This window comes from Delphinapterus leucas, chromosome 10 (genome assembly GCF_059928025.1).
Source record: "Delphinapterus leucas isolate spDelLeu-1000000601 "Yukka" chromosome 10, BTC_Dleu_Yukka2, whole genome shotgun sequence".
NCBI classification, from domain to species: Eukaryota; Metazoa; Chordata; class Mammalia; order Artiodactyla; family Monodontidae; genus Delphinapterus; species Delphinapterus leucas.
In genome coordinates, this window is record NC_143138.1 from 21501702 (window position 1) to 21515177 (window position 13476).

The 13476-nt window shown below is 39.8% G+C and overlaps 3 non-coding genes across 3 annotated transcripts; 1 reads left to right on the top strand and 2 right to left on the bottom strand.

Moving 5' to 3' along the window:
* Positions 1–1289: 1289 nt before the first annotated feature.
* TRNAQ-CUG (transfer RNA glutamine (anticodon CUG)) lies at positions 1290–1361 on the bottom strand. The gene has a single exon. It is a non-coding gene; the product is annotated as a tRNA-Gln (tRNA).
* Positions 1362–7564: 6203 nt separating this feature from the next.
* TRNAS-AGA (transfer RNA serine (anticodon AGA)) lies at positions 7565–7646 on the bottom strand. Its single transcript has one exon. It is a non-coding gene; the product is annotated as a tRNA-Ser (tRNA).
* A 4705-nt stretch (positions 7647–12351) lies between these two features.
* Positions 12352–12439, top strand: TRNAR-UCU (transfer RNA arginine (anticodon UCU)). The gene is given in 2 exon segments: positions 12352–12388; positions 12404–12439. It is a non-coding gene; the product is annotated as a tRNA-Arg (tRNA).
* Positions 12440–13476: the final 1037 nt, after the last annotated feature.

A 13476-nucleotide genomic window follows, 5' to 3' on the forward strand; every position in this document is an offset into this window, starting at 1 on the left:
AGTGGCACTGTGAGAGAGAAAACCAACACTCTCTGGTTTTGAACAATGAAATATGTTTACATGTGGAAGCAGGAACTTCACAGAACTCATTTATTATGAAGGAGAATCTACATATGAATGTTTGGATAAGCAACTTACACATGGGCAATGTTAAGAAGAAGCAGACAGTGAATAAGATCAGTGTATGGGGGAGAATCTTCATTGTGAGCACACTTGGAGTTAGTGATATGTGTTGGTTGTGAGAAAAAAATTTTGCTTAAAAATTCCACACACAACCTGGTATCATAAAGAGACTATTTGTGTGTGGGGGGGGGGGAAATCTTCCCAGCCCCTAGTCCACGTGAAATGCCTGCAAATTTCTAATTCAGGAAAACAAAACAAAACAACTCACACTTCATCCAAGACAAATACTATACTAAAAAAAAAAAAAAAAATTTCCTGAGACCTGGGCAAAACAGTACAAGAACAAATGAAAAAAGGAAAACTTATATACAAAGAATGTAATTAGTAAAGAAATCATTCATTAGCATAAGTCACTCATTTTATCTGAGAAAAAGAGATGTTTGGTGTTTTGTGCATGGCACAATGACCAGACGAATATTGCAATGAAAATATCATTATGGATTCCCCCCTCAATTTTAACTTGAAGTGTGTTAAATCTGTAGATATTTTTTAAATGTAATAATGAGTCTTGCAGGCCCTTTTACTTAGAGTCACCTACTTTAAGATATTCTATATTTAGATCTGCCCCCCCCCCCGCCCCACCGTGTCTGTGGTGTCTGTCTGTATTTAGTATATATAAAGCACTTATATATACTGGGTTCAGTGGCCTTGTGGATGGGGTGGAGTGCGTCAGAAATTGTGCAGGTAGAGGTCATGGGCAGAAGAGAAATTTGCTATTAACTGTATATTATCCAATACTATTAGATTTATTTATTTCCCATATTTGAAATATTGAACAATTTCAAATATTCTTTTTAATGTGCACAGAAAATAAACTTTATTAAAGAGCGTTATTGCTTTTTATTAGAGTTGGCTTTCTAGTCGCAGCAGAGTGCAGGGGTTTTGTTATCTTCCACCTGTACTTAACTTACTTCTGATACTTCTTTTATGCCTTATAAAACGAATTCCATTAAACCAGAATGGAATTCCACTTCTGCCTCCTCACTCAGATACAAATATGTTTGGACTCACAGGAGCTCACAGGAGATATTAGAGGCAAAATTGATAGCGGTCTTTTAGGTGGACAGTATTTTCCGGGGAAAACAAGTGAAACGAAAGGGTGAAGCAGGTTCCACCGAGACTTGAACTCGGATCGCTGGATTCAGAGTCCAGAGTGCTAACCATTACACCATGGAACCGCACTCGAAAGGCTTCACATCATAATTGTCCATGATATGTCTTAGTAGCTCTACTGAAATCATCTAGCTTAAACAATCAAAATTTTTAGTCTACGTCCACTCAGGTCACTTTCGAAGAAAATCCTAGGGGATTTAATTTTATTTATTTTTACTTTTCATCCTATTTTTTGCCAAGGAACCCATAGTGTCTGCCCCCTACCATTAACTCAGAAACTTGGCGATCCTAGCCCTCGCTTTCTTCATTAAGAAAAACAGAGTGAGCAGTTCTTATATACACCAGCACTGAACTGAACGTCTTATATCCATTATATGATTTAATACTTAAAAACTCGCTGAAACTTTTTTAGTCTTTATATAGACGGGAAAACTGAGCCTTAGAAATTTCAAGTCTTTTATCTGCACCTCTGCTCAATTTCAGCCATGTGATATTTTTCCCCACAGAGTATGTAGTTATCAGGTCCATTGCCTCTAGGAAAACAAGCTTTAATGTGTTAATTTCTGGCACATTCACAGAAGAAACCTTGAGAAAAGCTACGTTTTCGAGAAAATGGAAAAGGTATGCTTGAAGAAAAAGTCTGAATTTTGTCACCTGTAGCGATCTGTAAGGGACGCGATATTTCAGGATCAGTGACTCATCATACTCGCCTTCATCAAGAAGAAGGTGCCCAGTGAAGGCTGCCAAATTGTACTAAAGACTTTGTGGGGTGTTTTTGTTTGTTTGTTTGTTTTACTGCTATTCCATAGACACCTTTTTCTTAGATCCAGAGCGCTTCCTTAAACACTAGGTTTCTTGGGCGGTGTCGGTGGATCCCTCCGCGTCTACGCAGCCAACAGAACCCCTGACTCCCTTTCAGCTCGCCTGTCCTCTCGCCTCCTTTCGGCTGCACTCACCGAGGCCTCCCAGCAGCAAGTTTCTGTTGAGATTTCCACAGAGCTTTAGCCGAGTTGCGCTTTGGAATTTGTGTTGGTGGAATTCTGGGGATGCTGGCTCCTTTCCCAGCACTCGTCACAGTGGATGTGTATATAGGCATTCTCCTACGACTGCATAATGACTTCTAACTCCATGGAAGGACATCTGCCCCCTTAAATGAGGCGGCGCAGTGACTACCCGGGGAAAACAAATGTCCGCCCTCAGGACTGTTCTGAGAGTTCAGTGACAGAGGCCTCTGCGATGGCAGCGAGAACGTCGCCACGTACGGCCCTCCGCCTCTCACTCACAGCAGCTTCCTGCTGTCTGGTGCACTCGCCCACGTGGCGGAAGATAACAGAATGGAACTCTCCTGCTAACTGAGATGAACAAAATTGCAAAGGGGGCCCACTTCTTCCAGTAGTCTCAGTGGTTACAAACAAACACAGGAGGATCTTGCAAAACATTAACCCCGTGCAAAACCCTTATAGTGCGGACCTTCTAAAGGCTATAGGAACTTGTACCAGACTCTGAGTTGTGTTCTCCCAACACAACTGCATATGATCTCCAGCGCGTGAATAAAGTATTATCCTGTAACTCACAAGAGCACAGAACAAAAACCATAGCCAAAAGAAACAATTTTAAAGGGAATGTAGAACTAACGCGTGCAGAGTCCAGAGATAAAACCTCCCCACCTTTCCTAAATAAGCCATTCTCTCAGGCCGGGTGATAGACGATGTCACCTCTTTGTCTAGGGCTACTATATATATATATGTGTGTGTGTGTGTGTGTGTGTGTATCAGAAAATCAGGAAGAAGGGATGGGATAAGAAGAAATTAGAAATGAAACAAAGAATTCAAACAGATTTTTTTAAGTTCTTATTGTGGAAAAAAGTCATTAGATTAGCACCTTTTTCAAATCATTTGTTTAGCTAGTTTTACTGAATTCCTGTGAAGGATCGGATGCTGTGCAAGGTGCTGGAGGCATAAAGATAAACAAGATAAGCGCGCAACCCCTGTCCTTGTGGAGATGCGTATCTACTAGGAAGGGAGCTCTATCAACGTGTACATAAAACAAAGCCTAGCCAGGAATAGGTTGGAGAAAGCGCTTGTAACTCAGACTAATGGCACAGGTATGATGGAAAGCTAAAATACAAATAAAATGGAATTTGGTTTGCACAAGAATTAATACTGCTACTCTGCAGAAAGTGCTGGTCCATGATCTTCCATACAAAAAATGCACAATAAGAGTGCAGCACATGGATCCTGATTGTAAAAGATGGAGTGGTTTATCTTGGGCAGCAACAATATAGTAATATATAAAAGAGAAAGTAAAGAATAAGCTCCATAATGGACTTAGAATTATGGCTCAGACAAGCCCCATTGCTGTTTACTTCTAGGGGGACATGCCAGCATCAGAATGTGAATGTGAAAACCAAGTAGGGCACTGCTGGTGAACATAGGAGCTTCCGGTGGGGCTTTTATCCTTAATATATTGGTGAGCATTGGTTGCCATGCGGGAAAAAGGCATTGAGCCCATGTAGAAAAGCTGCTTGTACTAGTTAAAAAGAATTTGCTTGGGGCCTCATGGCCACCAAAAGGCATTTAATGCATTTTTCAAAATAAGAAAATTAAGTTGGCATTTTCCTCTCTCTCCCTTTAATAGATTGTGAAGTTATTAGGAAAGACTTCTAAAACCTTTGTTTGTTTAGCACCCCATGGCAAATGGAATGGAAACTTAGGCACTCTCTCACACCAAGATGAACCTAGACACAAAACACAGCACTTAGCAAACCATGCCAGGGAATTCACAAAATTATTGAAGACTCTATGCCTTAGGCTAAGAGTTCCTCCTTTATATCATGTAGTCTAATTGTAACTATTAAAAAATGAAATCACTCAAGTAAAATTAGGCATAAAGCTGCTAAAGAAACATCTTTAAATTCAGGCTCCATGACTCATTAGCCCCAATATTGTAACTTACGAGGCAAAGCTGCACACACGCCTGAGGCTGAGATTCTAGTCAAACCAGTTCTGAGTGCCCCTCTCATCTCAGAGTGGTTGGTTATGGGATGTGGGTTCCTGACTATGCAGTTTTGAGAAGCCAGAGTTAGACATCTCTAGGTCAGGACCAGTGGATGGAACCAGGTTCATTTTTAAGCACAGGGTGATCAGAATCTGCACTGCAGCTTATCCTCAGTCTTCATCCAGAGTTTCCCATGAGAAAAATTATCTTTGAATTACATTTTCCTCATTTCTTTTGAGGAAGGAAACACGTAAAATTCTAAGAAGCAGCATGTCCCTAAAGTCTCAATGGATATTCTAAAGCTTGTATAAATTAAATATATTTTTTTCCCGAGGCTTTTCTTGTTGCAGTTGTCCAATTGGAGGGAGCACCTGGTATCTCCAAGTCCTAGCTGTTACATAAATCATGCTCTATGCAGAATTTCTTGCTTCTGGAAGTTTAAGAAATGGAGAAGAAAATCCAGAAATTGATGGAAGTACAAAGAGAAAGATAAAAATCACAGTCATGGTGGGATAGTTTTGCACAATACACCTCTCTGAAAAACTAATTAAAAGCACACATGAAAAAATAGCCATAAGACAAAGGAATGCAATTCATATAATATACATACATATATAAGGAACAGTGCACATACCAACTTCTGGATTCCAACTTTTTCCAAACACACATGGAATTATCTCAAACTTGACATTTTACCAGGCCACAAAGCAAGTCTCCAAAAACATAACAGGGTTAGATACATGCTATTATTTCAGAACAATAAAATTGTGCCAAAAATCAAAACACAAAAGTTAAAATTTGTATTTGTTTACAAAATAAATATGCTTCTAAATAATTTATGGTTTAAAGACCAAATGTCAATCAAAATTAGGAACTATTTTACATAACATTGTAAGTCAACCATACTTCAATAAAAATATTGACAAAAAAGAAAGAAATTAGGAACCATTCTGAAATAAATGATAATAAAATAGTATATGTCAAGACATATACTGTGCAGCTAGAAGGGTACTTAGAGGGTAAGTGCCCTAGATATCCTAGAAGGGTACCTTAAACACATATGTATAAATAAAATAAATGCTAAAGAGTAATTAAGCATTCGTTACCTGAAATTAAGAATCCGCCACTAATTTAATTCAAATGAAATACTATGGAAGGAAATAATGAAGCAAAGAGCAGATAGTAATGCAATAGAAAATAAATACAAAATGGACTCAGAGTGTTCATCGAAAAGAAAGCACAGCTAAAACTTTTAGGAATGGAAATGGACTATGTTGAAGACAAATCATCCAGTGAGTTTGTGTTCATTAACCCAAACAACAAAGACACAAGTGGCTGTGGAGAAAGCTTTAATATTTGACTCCTAGGGACTACTCAGGCTGTAAGCTCCAGGAGCGCTCATGGAAACCCTATGGCTTTCTGAAGAAATCTTGTGACAGTCACATACTCAAGGTTTAAAATGTATGGTTGCCTTATGAGTAATGTATTTTAATGCAAAAATTAAGTAATGCATTTTGAAAATGAAAAATAGCCAACAAAACTAACAACAAAAATTGTAATCTCTTTTTGATTTTTTATTGTGACAAAATATACGTAACATAAAATTGACCATTTTTAAGTGTACAGTTCAACGGCATTAAGCATATTCACATTGCTGTGCAACCATCATCACCATCTATCTCCATAACATTTTTCATCTTCTCAAACTGAAACTCTGTATCCATTAATTAATAACTGCCCATTTCCCCCTCTTCCCAGCCCTGGGCAGCCGCCATTCTACTTTCTATCTCTATGAATTTACTCTAAGTATCTCATATAAGCAGATTTATACAGTATTTGTCCTTTTATTACTGGCATATTTCACTTATCACAATGTCTTTAAAGTTCACTCATGTTGCAGTATGCACCAGAATTTCACTCCTTTTTAAGGCTGAATAATATTTCATTGTATGTATATTTTGTATGTATGTACATTTTGTTTATCCATTCATCCATCAATGGACACTTGGATTGCTTCTGTCTTCCTGCTATTGTGAATAATGCTGCTATGAACATGGGTGTACAAATATCTGTTTGAGTCTCTGCTTTCAGTTATTTTGGGTATACCCAGAAGTGCAATTGCTGGAACATATCATAATTCTATTTTTAATTTTTTGCAACTTCATTGAGATATAATTGACATATAACATTGTGTAAGTTTAAGGTGTACAACATAATGATTTGATATATGTATATATTGCGAATGATTACCACAATGAGGTTAGTTAACACTTCACCAAAAGGAGTACGAAGGTTGCAAATAACACCCAAAAGGATGTTCAGCATCATTAACCATTAGGAAATGCAAATTAAAATAACAATGAGGTATCATTACACACCTATTTAAATGGTTAAAATTAAAGATACAGACAACATCAGTGGCTGGTGAGAATGAGGAGCAACTAGAAATCTCATTCATTGCTGATAATAAAGAAAAGTACAGCCACTGTGGAAAACAGTTTGACAATTTCTTATAAAGTTATACACTTGCCATATACCCCAGCAATTGCACTTCTAGGAATCTATCCAAGAAAAATGAAAATGTACATACGCTAATGTTAATAGCTTTTTTCCCCACAATCGCCAAAAACCGGAAACAACCCATATGTCCTTCAATGGATAGGTGAAGAAATAAACTGTGGTACACCCTCACAATGGAATTCTATTCAACAGCAAGAAGGTACAAAATTTTGATATATGCAGCAACTTGCGTAAATCTCAAGGCATGTTCTATCTTAAGTGAAAGAAGCTAATCTCAAAAAGCTAATGTTACATTTCGTATGATTCAGTTTCCATAACATTCTCAAAAAAGTCAAACAAAGCAACAGAAAACGTATCTGGTTGTCCAACTGTTATGTACAGGATCAAGAGGTGACTATAAAGGGATAACACAGGGGAGGTTTATGGATTGATGGAACTGTTCTGTATCCTGATTATGGTAGTGGTTACACGAATATATGCGTATAATTTCAAAAAGCCAATATTACTCTATGACAAAATTTTTAATAAAATAGAAACAGCTTAACACTTTCACCAATGTGTCTCTTTGGGGAGGGTTTTGGGGAGAGAAAACTCAGGCACCCTTGAGCCTTGTACAAGGATGGGAACACGGAATTACTAAGGCTCTACTAGGGCAAAGTTTTTGAGGGAGTAATTTGTTCTTTGTTTTTCGCCGGAAGCACGTTTTTGCCAGGCTGCGGCAGGTACACTCTCCGTAGGTTAAAATTTCGATCGTAGCCGGCAGGATTCGAACGTGCGCGGGGAAACCCCAATGGATTTCTAGTCCATCGCCTTAACCTCTCGGCCACGACTACTGGTGGGGGAAAGAAGGGGTCTCATTATAAAACGATATGTGGTAGGTATAAAACTAAGACTCCTGCGTAGATAAAAGTGCGTGCAGCGAGTTGGGCAAAAACACTCCGGTGAATGAAAGCTTGGAGAGGGAAGTCAAACTCTCTCCGGCAGCCCCGACATTTAGGAGAACTGGGATGAGAGTACTCGCTGTACAAGTATCTTTGTTCAAAGTTCAGGTCAGTTCACCAATTAGCGCCTGCCTCCCTCGCGGATGAGTTGGTTTCATGCTGGGTGCTGGGGTCTCCGAAACAGGAACCAAATTTACTCAGCACCGAGGTGAAATCAGCGTAATCCTACTTTTAGGCGTGGTGGGACCAACCCTTCTGCTAGAACTTCTAGCCTGCTCGATGAATGATACTGTGCTCAACGGGTTTCAGGGAAGGAAATGCTCCCGCTGATTTGTGTCTAAGGTGGGAGGAGAGAAAAACGACGTTGAAAATCTCCTCTGGATTCCCTCACTCGTTCCTAGGCTCCTAATTTAGGCCCAAAGTATTAATCTCACTGTGTTTGGGAAAGTGCTTTGCAGATACAAATACGCTTTCACTTTCCAGACACGTTAAGAAGAGGCATTGCCGGTCCATGAGTTTCATCTTCTGTGAGATCGTAGCTGCTTTCTAAAAAATGGATTACGTGGTTCGGTTTTTTGGGGGCAATGCAAGGGCTCGTTTTCTCTAAATGTAACTCACATGGCACGTTTCCCGTTCTCCTATTTACATTTGTAACTCACTGGTTCCTTCAGCAGAATTTCCAGATGCTCTGCAGAAACGATTCAGAATAGAATGGTCAAATGCAGATGCTGAATCCCAAGATGCATATATAGGTCCCCATTTTATGTCCAACAAACTGGTAATGTGTAAGAGGTGAGAGCTGATGAATATGATGTATCTTGAGAAAGCTGGTAGGTAATTGCTTGGATTTAATACATTATATTTAACCAGAAGTAACAAAGTGTTCTTTAAATGGAGTTCTATTCAATTCAGATATCACTGAGAAAGCCTTATGGGAGGGGTAGATCTAATTAAATATCAAATAATTTACTTTTATCTATATCCAGAAAAGATCAATAATGCCATGACTAACAGAAGAAATCTGCTCATGAAAAGCAAGTGCGTCACTCACTCTGTGTGCTCATAGATTCAGAGCATTTCTAACGTGTTTTTCCATTGGCAATTTTTGGAAAATTCCCAGCCATTTGCATTAAGAGATTGCCAAATATATTTAAAATCTTTATCTTCTGTCCCTGTAGGAGTATTTTTGGGGCAGACCTGTGTCATGAGCGTTCCTAAAACGTTTTTTTAAAGTTACAATTTTTTTGTTATGAAAATAAAAGATTAGTTTATCAAAGTATGCATACAAAATAATTTAAAAAGTCTAATTAAATATCAGCAGGTGATGGGGGGACAGACGGCTCCATGGATTCTACAAACTTCTAACTAGCATCAATTATTCAAGAAGCAAACTCAAGGCCCAAGTGATTGTGAAGGGCATTGAAAAAGAGAGTTGCTCAAACCAAATACTACTGAGGTAACATTCAGTAACCTCAAAGTCCTTGAGTCTACGTTTAGAGAATTCATCTTTCTTGTGCCAAGTAAAATAAATTTCTCCTTCTTGAGAAAACTTGGGTAATGATGACTAACACACTTGGGGTCGGGGGGGCGTAGAGAGAAACCAGCAACAGCAGCACTTTGGTTTATCTCTCCCTCAGTATTTTGAATGCAGAAAAATGTGGATAGTTGAAGTCATACAGGATATGAATTATGCCAATGTCTTCCAGACAGAAACCACCAGGAATACATATGCAGTTGAACAAGTTGGGCATACAGCTCCTTGTAGCAATTGAGAACACAGTGGGGAAGCATGGGTACATCCTAGTAAAAGAGTACTAAAAAGTACTCAAAGAATTTAGTCTTGTGTTGGGCGATTTGGGAAAAGAGTTAAAGAATCAGGACTTTGTTTTAGATTAAATGCTGTCTGGAAGTAAGGGGTGATTCTGTGATTAAATAGTTTAAATTTAGGATTAGGATTTAAAATCCTATCCTGAAGGAAGGAAGAATAGAGCAATGCTAAAACTATGATTGGCAAAAAACCTTAGTCATTTTTTGGCATGTGTATTTACCAAGATAAGGAGGTTTGGGGTCATTTTTGTGATTTGAACAATGCTTTTGTGCAAGTGTGTGTGTGTGTGTGTGTGTGTGTTTCATGTTTGTGTTCGTGTTCAGGCATGATTACAAAGTGATCTTAATTTTGTCTTGATCAACCATGGTCATAGAATGGCCTTGTCTGACATTGGTGCTCTGTGAAATTGTTTCTGTTCAATAAAAGAACATCAAGTCCTAGCTGATAGTACCAGGTCAGCTCCCAAATGTCAAGGGCTGCTTTTATCTCTCGAAATTGTGTATTTTACTAATTTAATTGAATATTATATCAATATTTTTTCAGGAGCTTTCTAAATGTTATTTCAGTGGCTTTGTAATGTTCCATTATTCAAATGAAGTAAGAATTAATGAAATATTCCCCTTTGTTGGACAGCTATGTAATTTCTGCTGTGCTACTGTTATCAATGTTTTAAAAATACCATCATTGTTTTTGTGCACCAAATGTTTTTCTTCAGTTAATATTAATTTCCTAGAACAGTGTTTTACGAAACGAATTACTGATTCAAGTGTTATCAAGCTTAAAATTAGCTGAAATGACTGTATTTGGTAAGTGCTCTGGTTTCAGGAACAAATAACATCTTGTGAGATTATAAAGAAGGGAATAATTACTCCTGTTACAGCAGAGGAAAAGAGAAGCTGGTGAAATTTAACTACGAATGAGAGTTTGGGAGATATGGACTTGAGAAAACTTTTCCCTTGTAATCTGAAAATGTGTTGGTATTTACCTGTGCCCTAGCAACACACTTCGATTCCCAGAATGGGGATTGGAAGTCTAAATTAACTGTCCCTGTCCTGTTTCCCAGTAGCAGGAAGCTGGCTTAAAATCCTCCTCTCATGAACCACATAATCTCTAAACCCAGAATCAACACTATTTATAATAAAACTTAATTTTGCATAGCTTTATTTACATGTTTCTACCTGTCATTCGAGCTTTGTGCACGACAGAACTTCTGAGCGAGTTGGAGACCGTCCCTGAATCCTCCTTTTCAGTAAGGAAGGGAGCTGGTCAGCTCCCCACCGACTCTTAGCCAGCATTCCCCCCACGTGAGACTTCGAATAGTCCTTTGGGCCAGGGGAAGGGCAACCCAGTTTACTGTTAATCGAAGTCAGTTACCGGTTAGCTGTGAAAGCAGACGCAGACGACCCCGATTCTTTCGAGTGCCCTTCATTCCGGGTCCTTCTCCCACTAGCATTTCCAAGTCTGAGGCTGCCTGGAGGTGCCACTCAGCTCCGGCCCGCGTCTCCTCAGTTCCCGAAACTTGGACTTGAACCGACACGTCCTCAAAGACAAGAGGCTGGAGTATAAACTCTGTGGTCAAGGAAGCTTGACCAGATCTACCTCCCACCTCCCCAGTCCTTAGGCTGCCGGAAGGAGCTGAGGAGCTAAGGGAGTGATGCGCGGCGTGGTCCTGGGAAGAAGCCGAGCATTGGGAGAGCAACCACGGCCTGGAGGAGAGGATGCGGGAGTGGGCTGCTGGTGTGAACGCGCAGGCCCTCAATACCCAGGCTCCTAAGCTCTAGGGCTGCAAGAACTTTTTCACTCAACTCAAACTTCAGCTCTGGTCTAACACGTCCTTTTTCTGCTTTGCGTTTTTGCAGACAGTCGGTTCAGAGATCGCGTTTTGTCTTGTAATTTTCAGAATTATTTTCATTTCTGAAATAAAATGGCCTGAGCTTTCTTCTCTTCCTTCTACAACCCTCCTCCAGTTTCTCAGATCACAACCGCTCGCCTGCTCCGGGTCAACAAACCTTGGACTCTCCTGCACTTGAGTTTCACCCTTAATGACCTCACCTGTAATTCATCCCTTTCTGTCTTCAAAGACATCAACCCACGTGACCGACGGTCGCTAAGTGAGCCAGTGCGACTGGACCATACGGTGTCACAGAAAAGCGGCAGCGAATAAAAAGGCGTCTTTTGATCTCAGCGCAGTCACCAAAAGAAAATTCCCGAGTTAGAAAACCTGCGATCTTTCCAAAGCTCCCTGGACGCATTTAAAAACTGTAGTCCTCTCCTTCAAGAGAGAGGGCGACAGTGGGATTGCGTTGCTCCATGAGCCCATTGGCAAAACAACATACGAACTCACCTTTTTCAAAAAGAACACAAGTACGAACAAGAAGGACCCCCAGATCGAAAGAGAGAACTCCAACTGGAGGAAAGGGAGTGGTGGGGCTGGCCACATATTTACAATATCTCCCAACGTCATTTGCTGGAAGTTCCTCAAATTCCATTTTTGCGAAGCCAACCGTCCCGAGAGTGGACTTGGAGAGACCAAATGAAACTGGACAAACTATTTCTTATTTCATGACAACGAATGACATTAGTTACTGAAAGGCTCAGAAATTCCCCTATGTTGGGCATTGCGTGTCCCTTGCACTGTCTTATTTGTTTTTGTGTTTCTTGAACTTTCACGGTGACTGGAACAGATTAAATCTCCACGAATTGTATTTATTGATAGGCAAATAAATAATCACCAGTCTTTGGGAACCAGCCAAGCCCCATGCATTGTCAGGCTCTGTGGCGCAATGGATAGCGCATTGGACTTCTAGTGTGGAAGCGAGGTATTCAAAGGTTGCGGGTTCGAGTCCCGCCAGAGTCGTGGATGTTTTGTCACCAAGTGGATTCCCTTGCCAATAGCCGGTCCATTCCTGTATGAATTGAACGTTTTCTCCACAGTCAGCGAATACCAGGTCCCTACATTTCTCACTGCCGATATTTCTACTTTCTGGTGTTAACATTTGAGGAGCTTCTTCATAAGCATTCCCACGTGTGTCAACAGTGATTTGATGAAAAAATTATATATCTTACCCATCTTTTGTGTGTATATACATGATAGCAGGAGAAGAGAAAGAATCAGAAAGCCAGATATCAGGGAGAATTGTTGGGGCTTAAATTATACTTGAAATCCTATGGGAGGAAAAGTAGATTCTGTCATTCTCAAAGTTGAAAGTGTCATTCTCATTCCTTGGAGTGGCTACATATTGTAAGTAGAGCTGTTACTAGAGCCCAGGACTTCTGAATAAGAACTTTTAAGCACCCAAAATTGGGTCAGTGGATAGACAGATTGTATTGTTACTAACAAGAATGCAGTAATAAGGCAGAAGTAGAAACGGATGTGTGCATGGGTCATTTTCTGGGTCCAAAGATAAACAGTCACATATAGGACATTCATAAGAAATGTGGTCTGTCACAATGAGAAAAAATAAATTTTTTTTTTTTGCTTGAATGCTTTGCTTAGTTTTGGGGAGTTCGTTCTAATAATGCCAACGTTTCAGGCCATAACTGTTTCTTATGTCACTTCTGTGCATTCCTTAGGAAACCATAATTATGAGTAAAAGTAACTGATTCATAGGAGAAGATGCTGGTGATCCTTTCCCGGAAGAAAAAAGTGAGGTAACAGGATGTGAACCCAGCCGTGGAAGTAATGGTCCTGGCTTCTGTACTAGGATGACAACACAATGTCTACAGTTCTGTGGCAGAAAATTGGAAAAAGAACAGAATGCTAGGAATCGCTTGGAGAAGAATGGCACCGTGCAGAATTTAGTGGGAAATCAAGAAAGGGCCAATGATGGCTCCTGCAGGAGGTCAGTCAGCATCTCCTCAGTTTGGACAAGGCACAGCTGCCCTGGGCTCTGG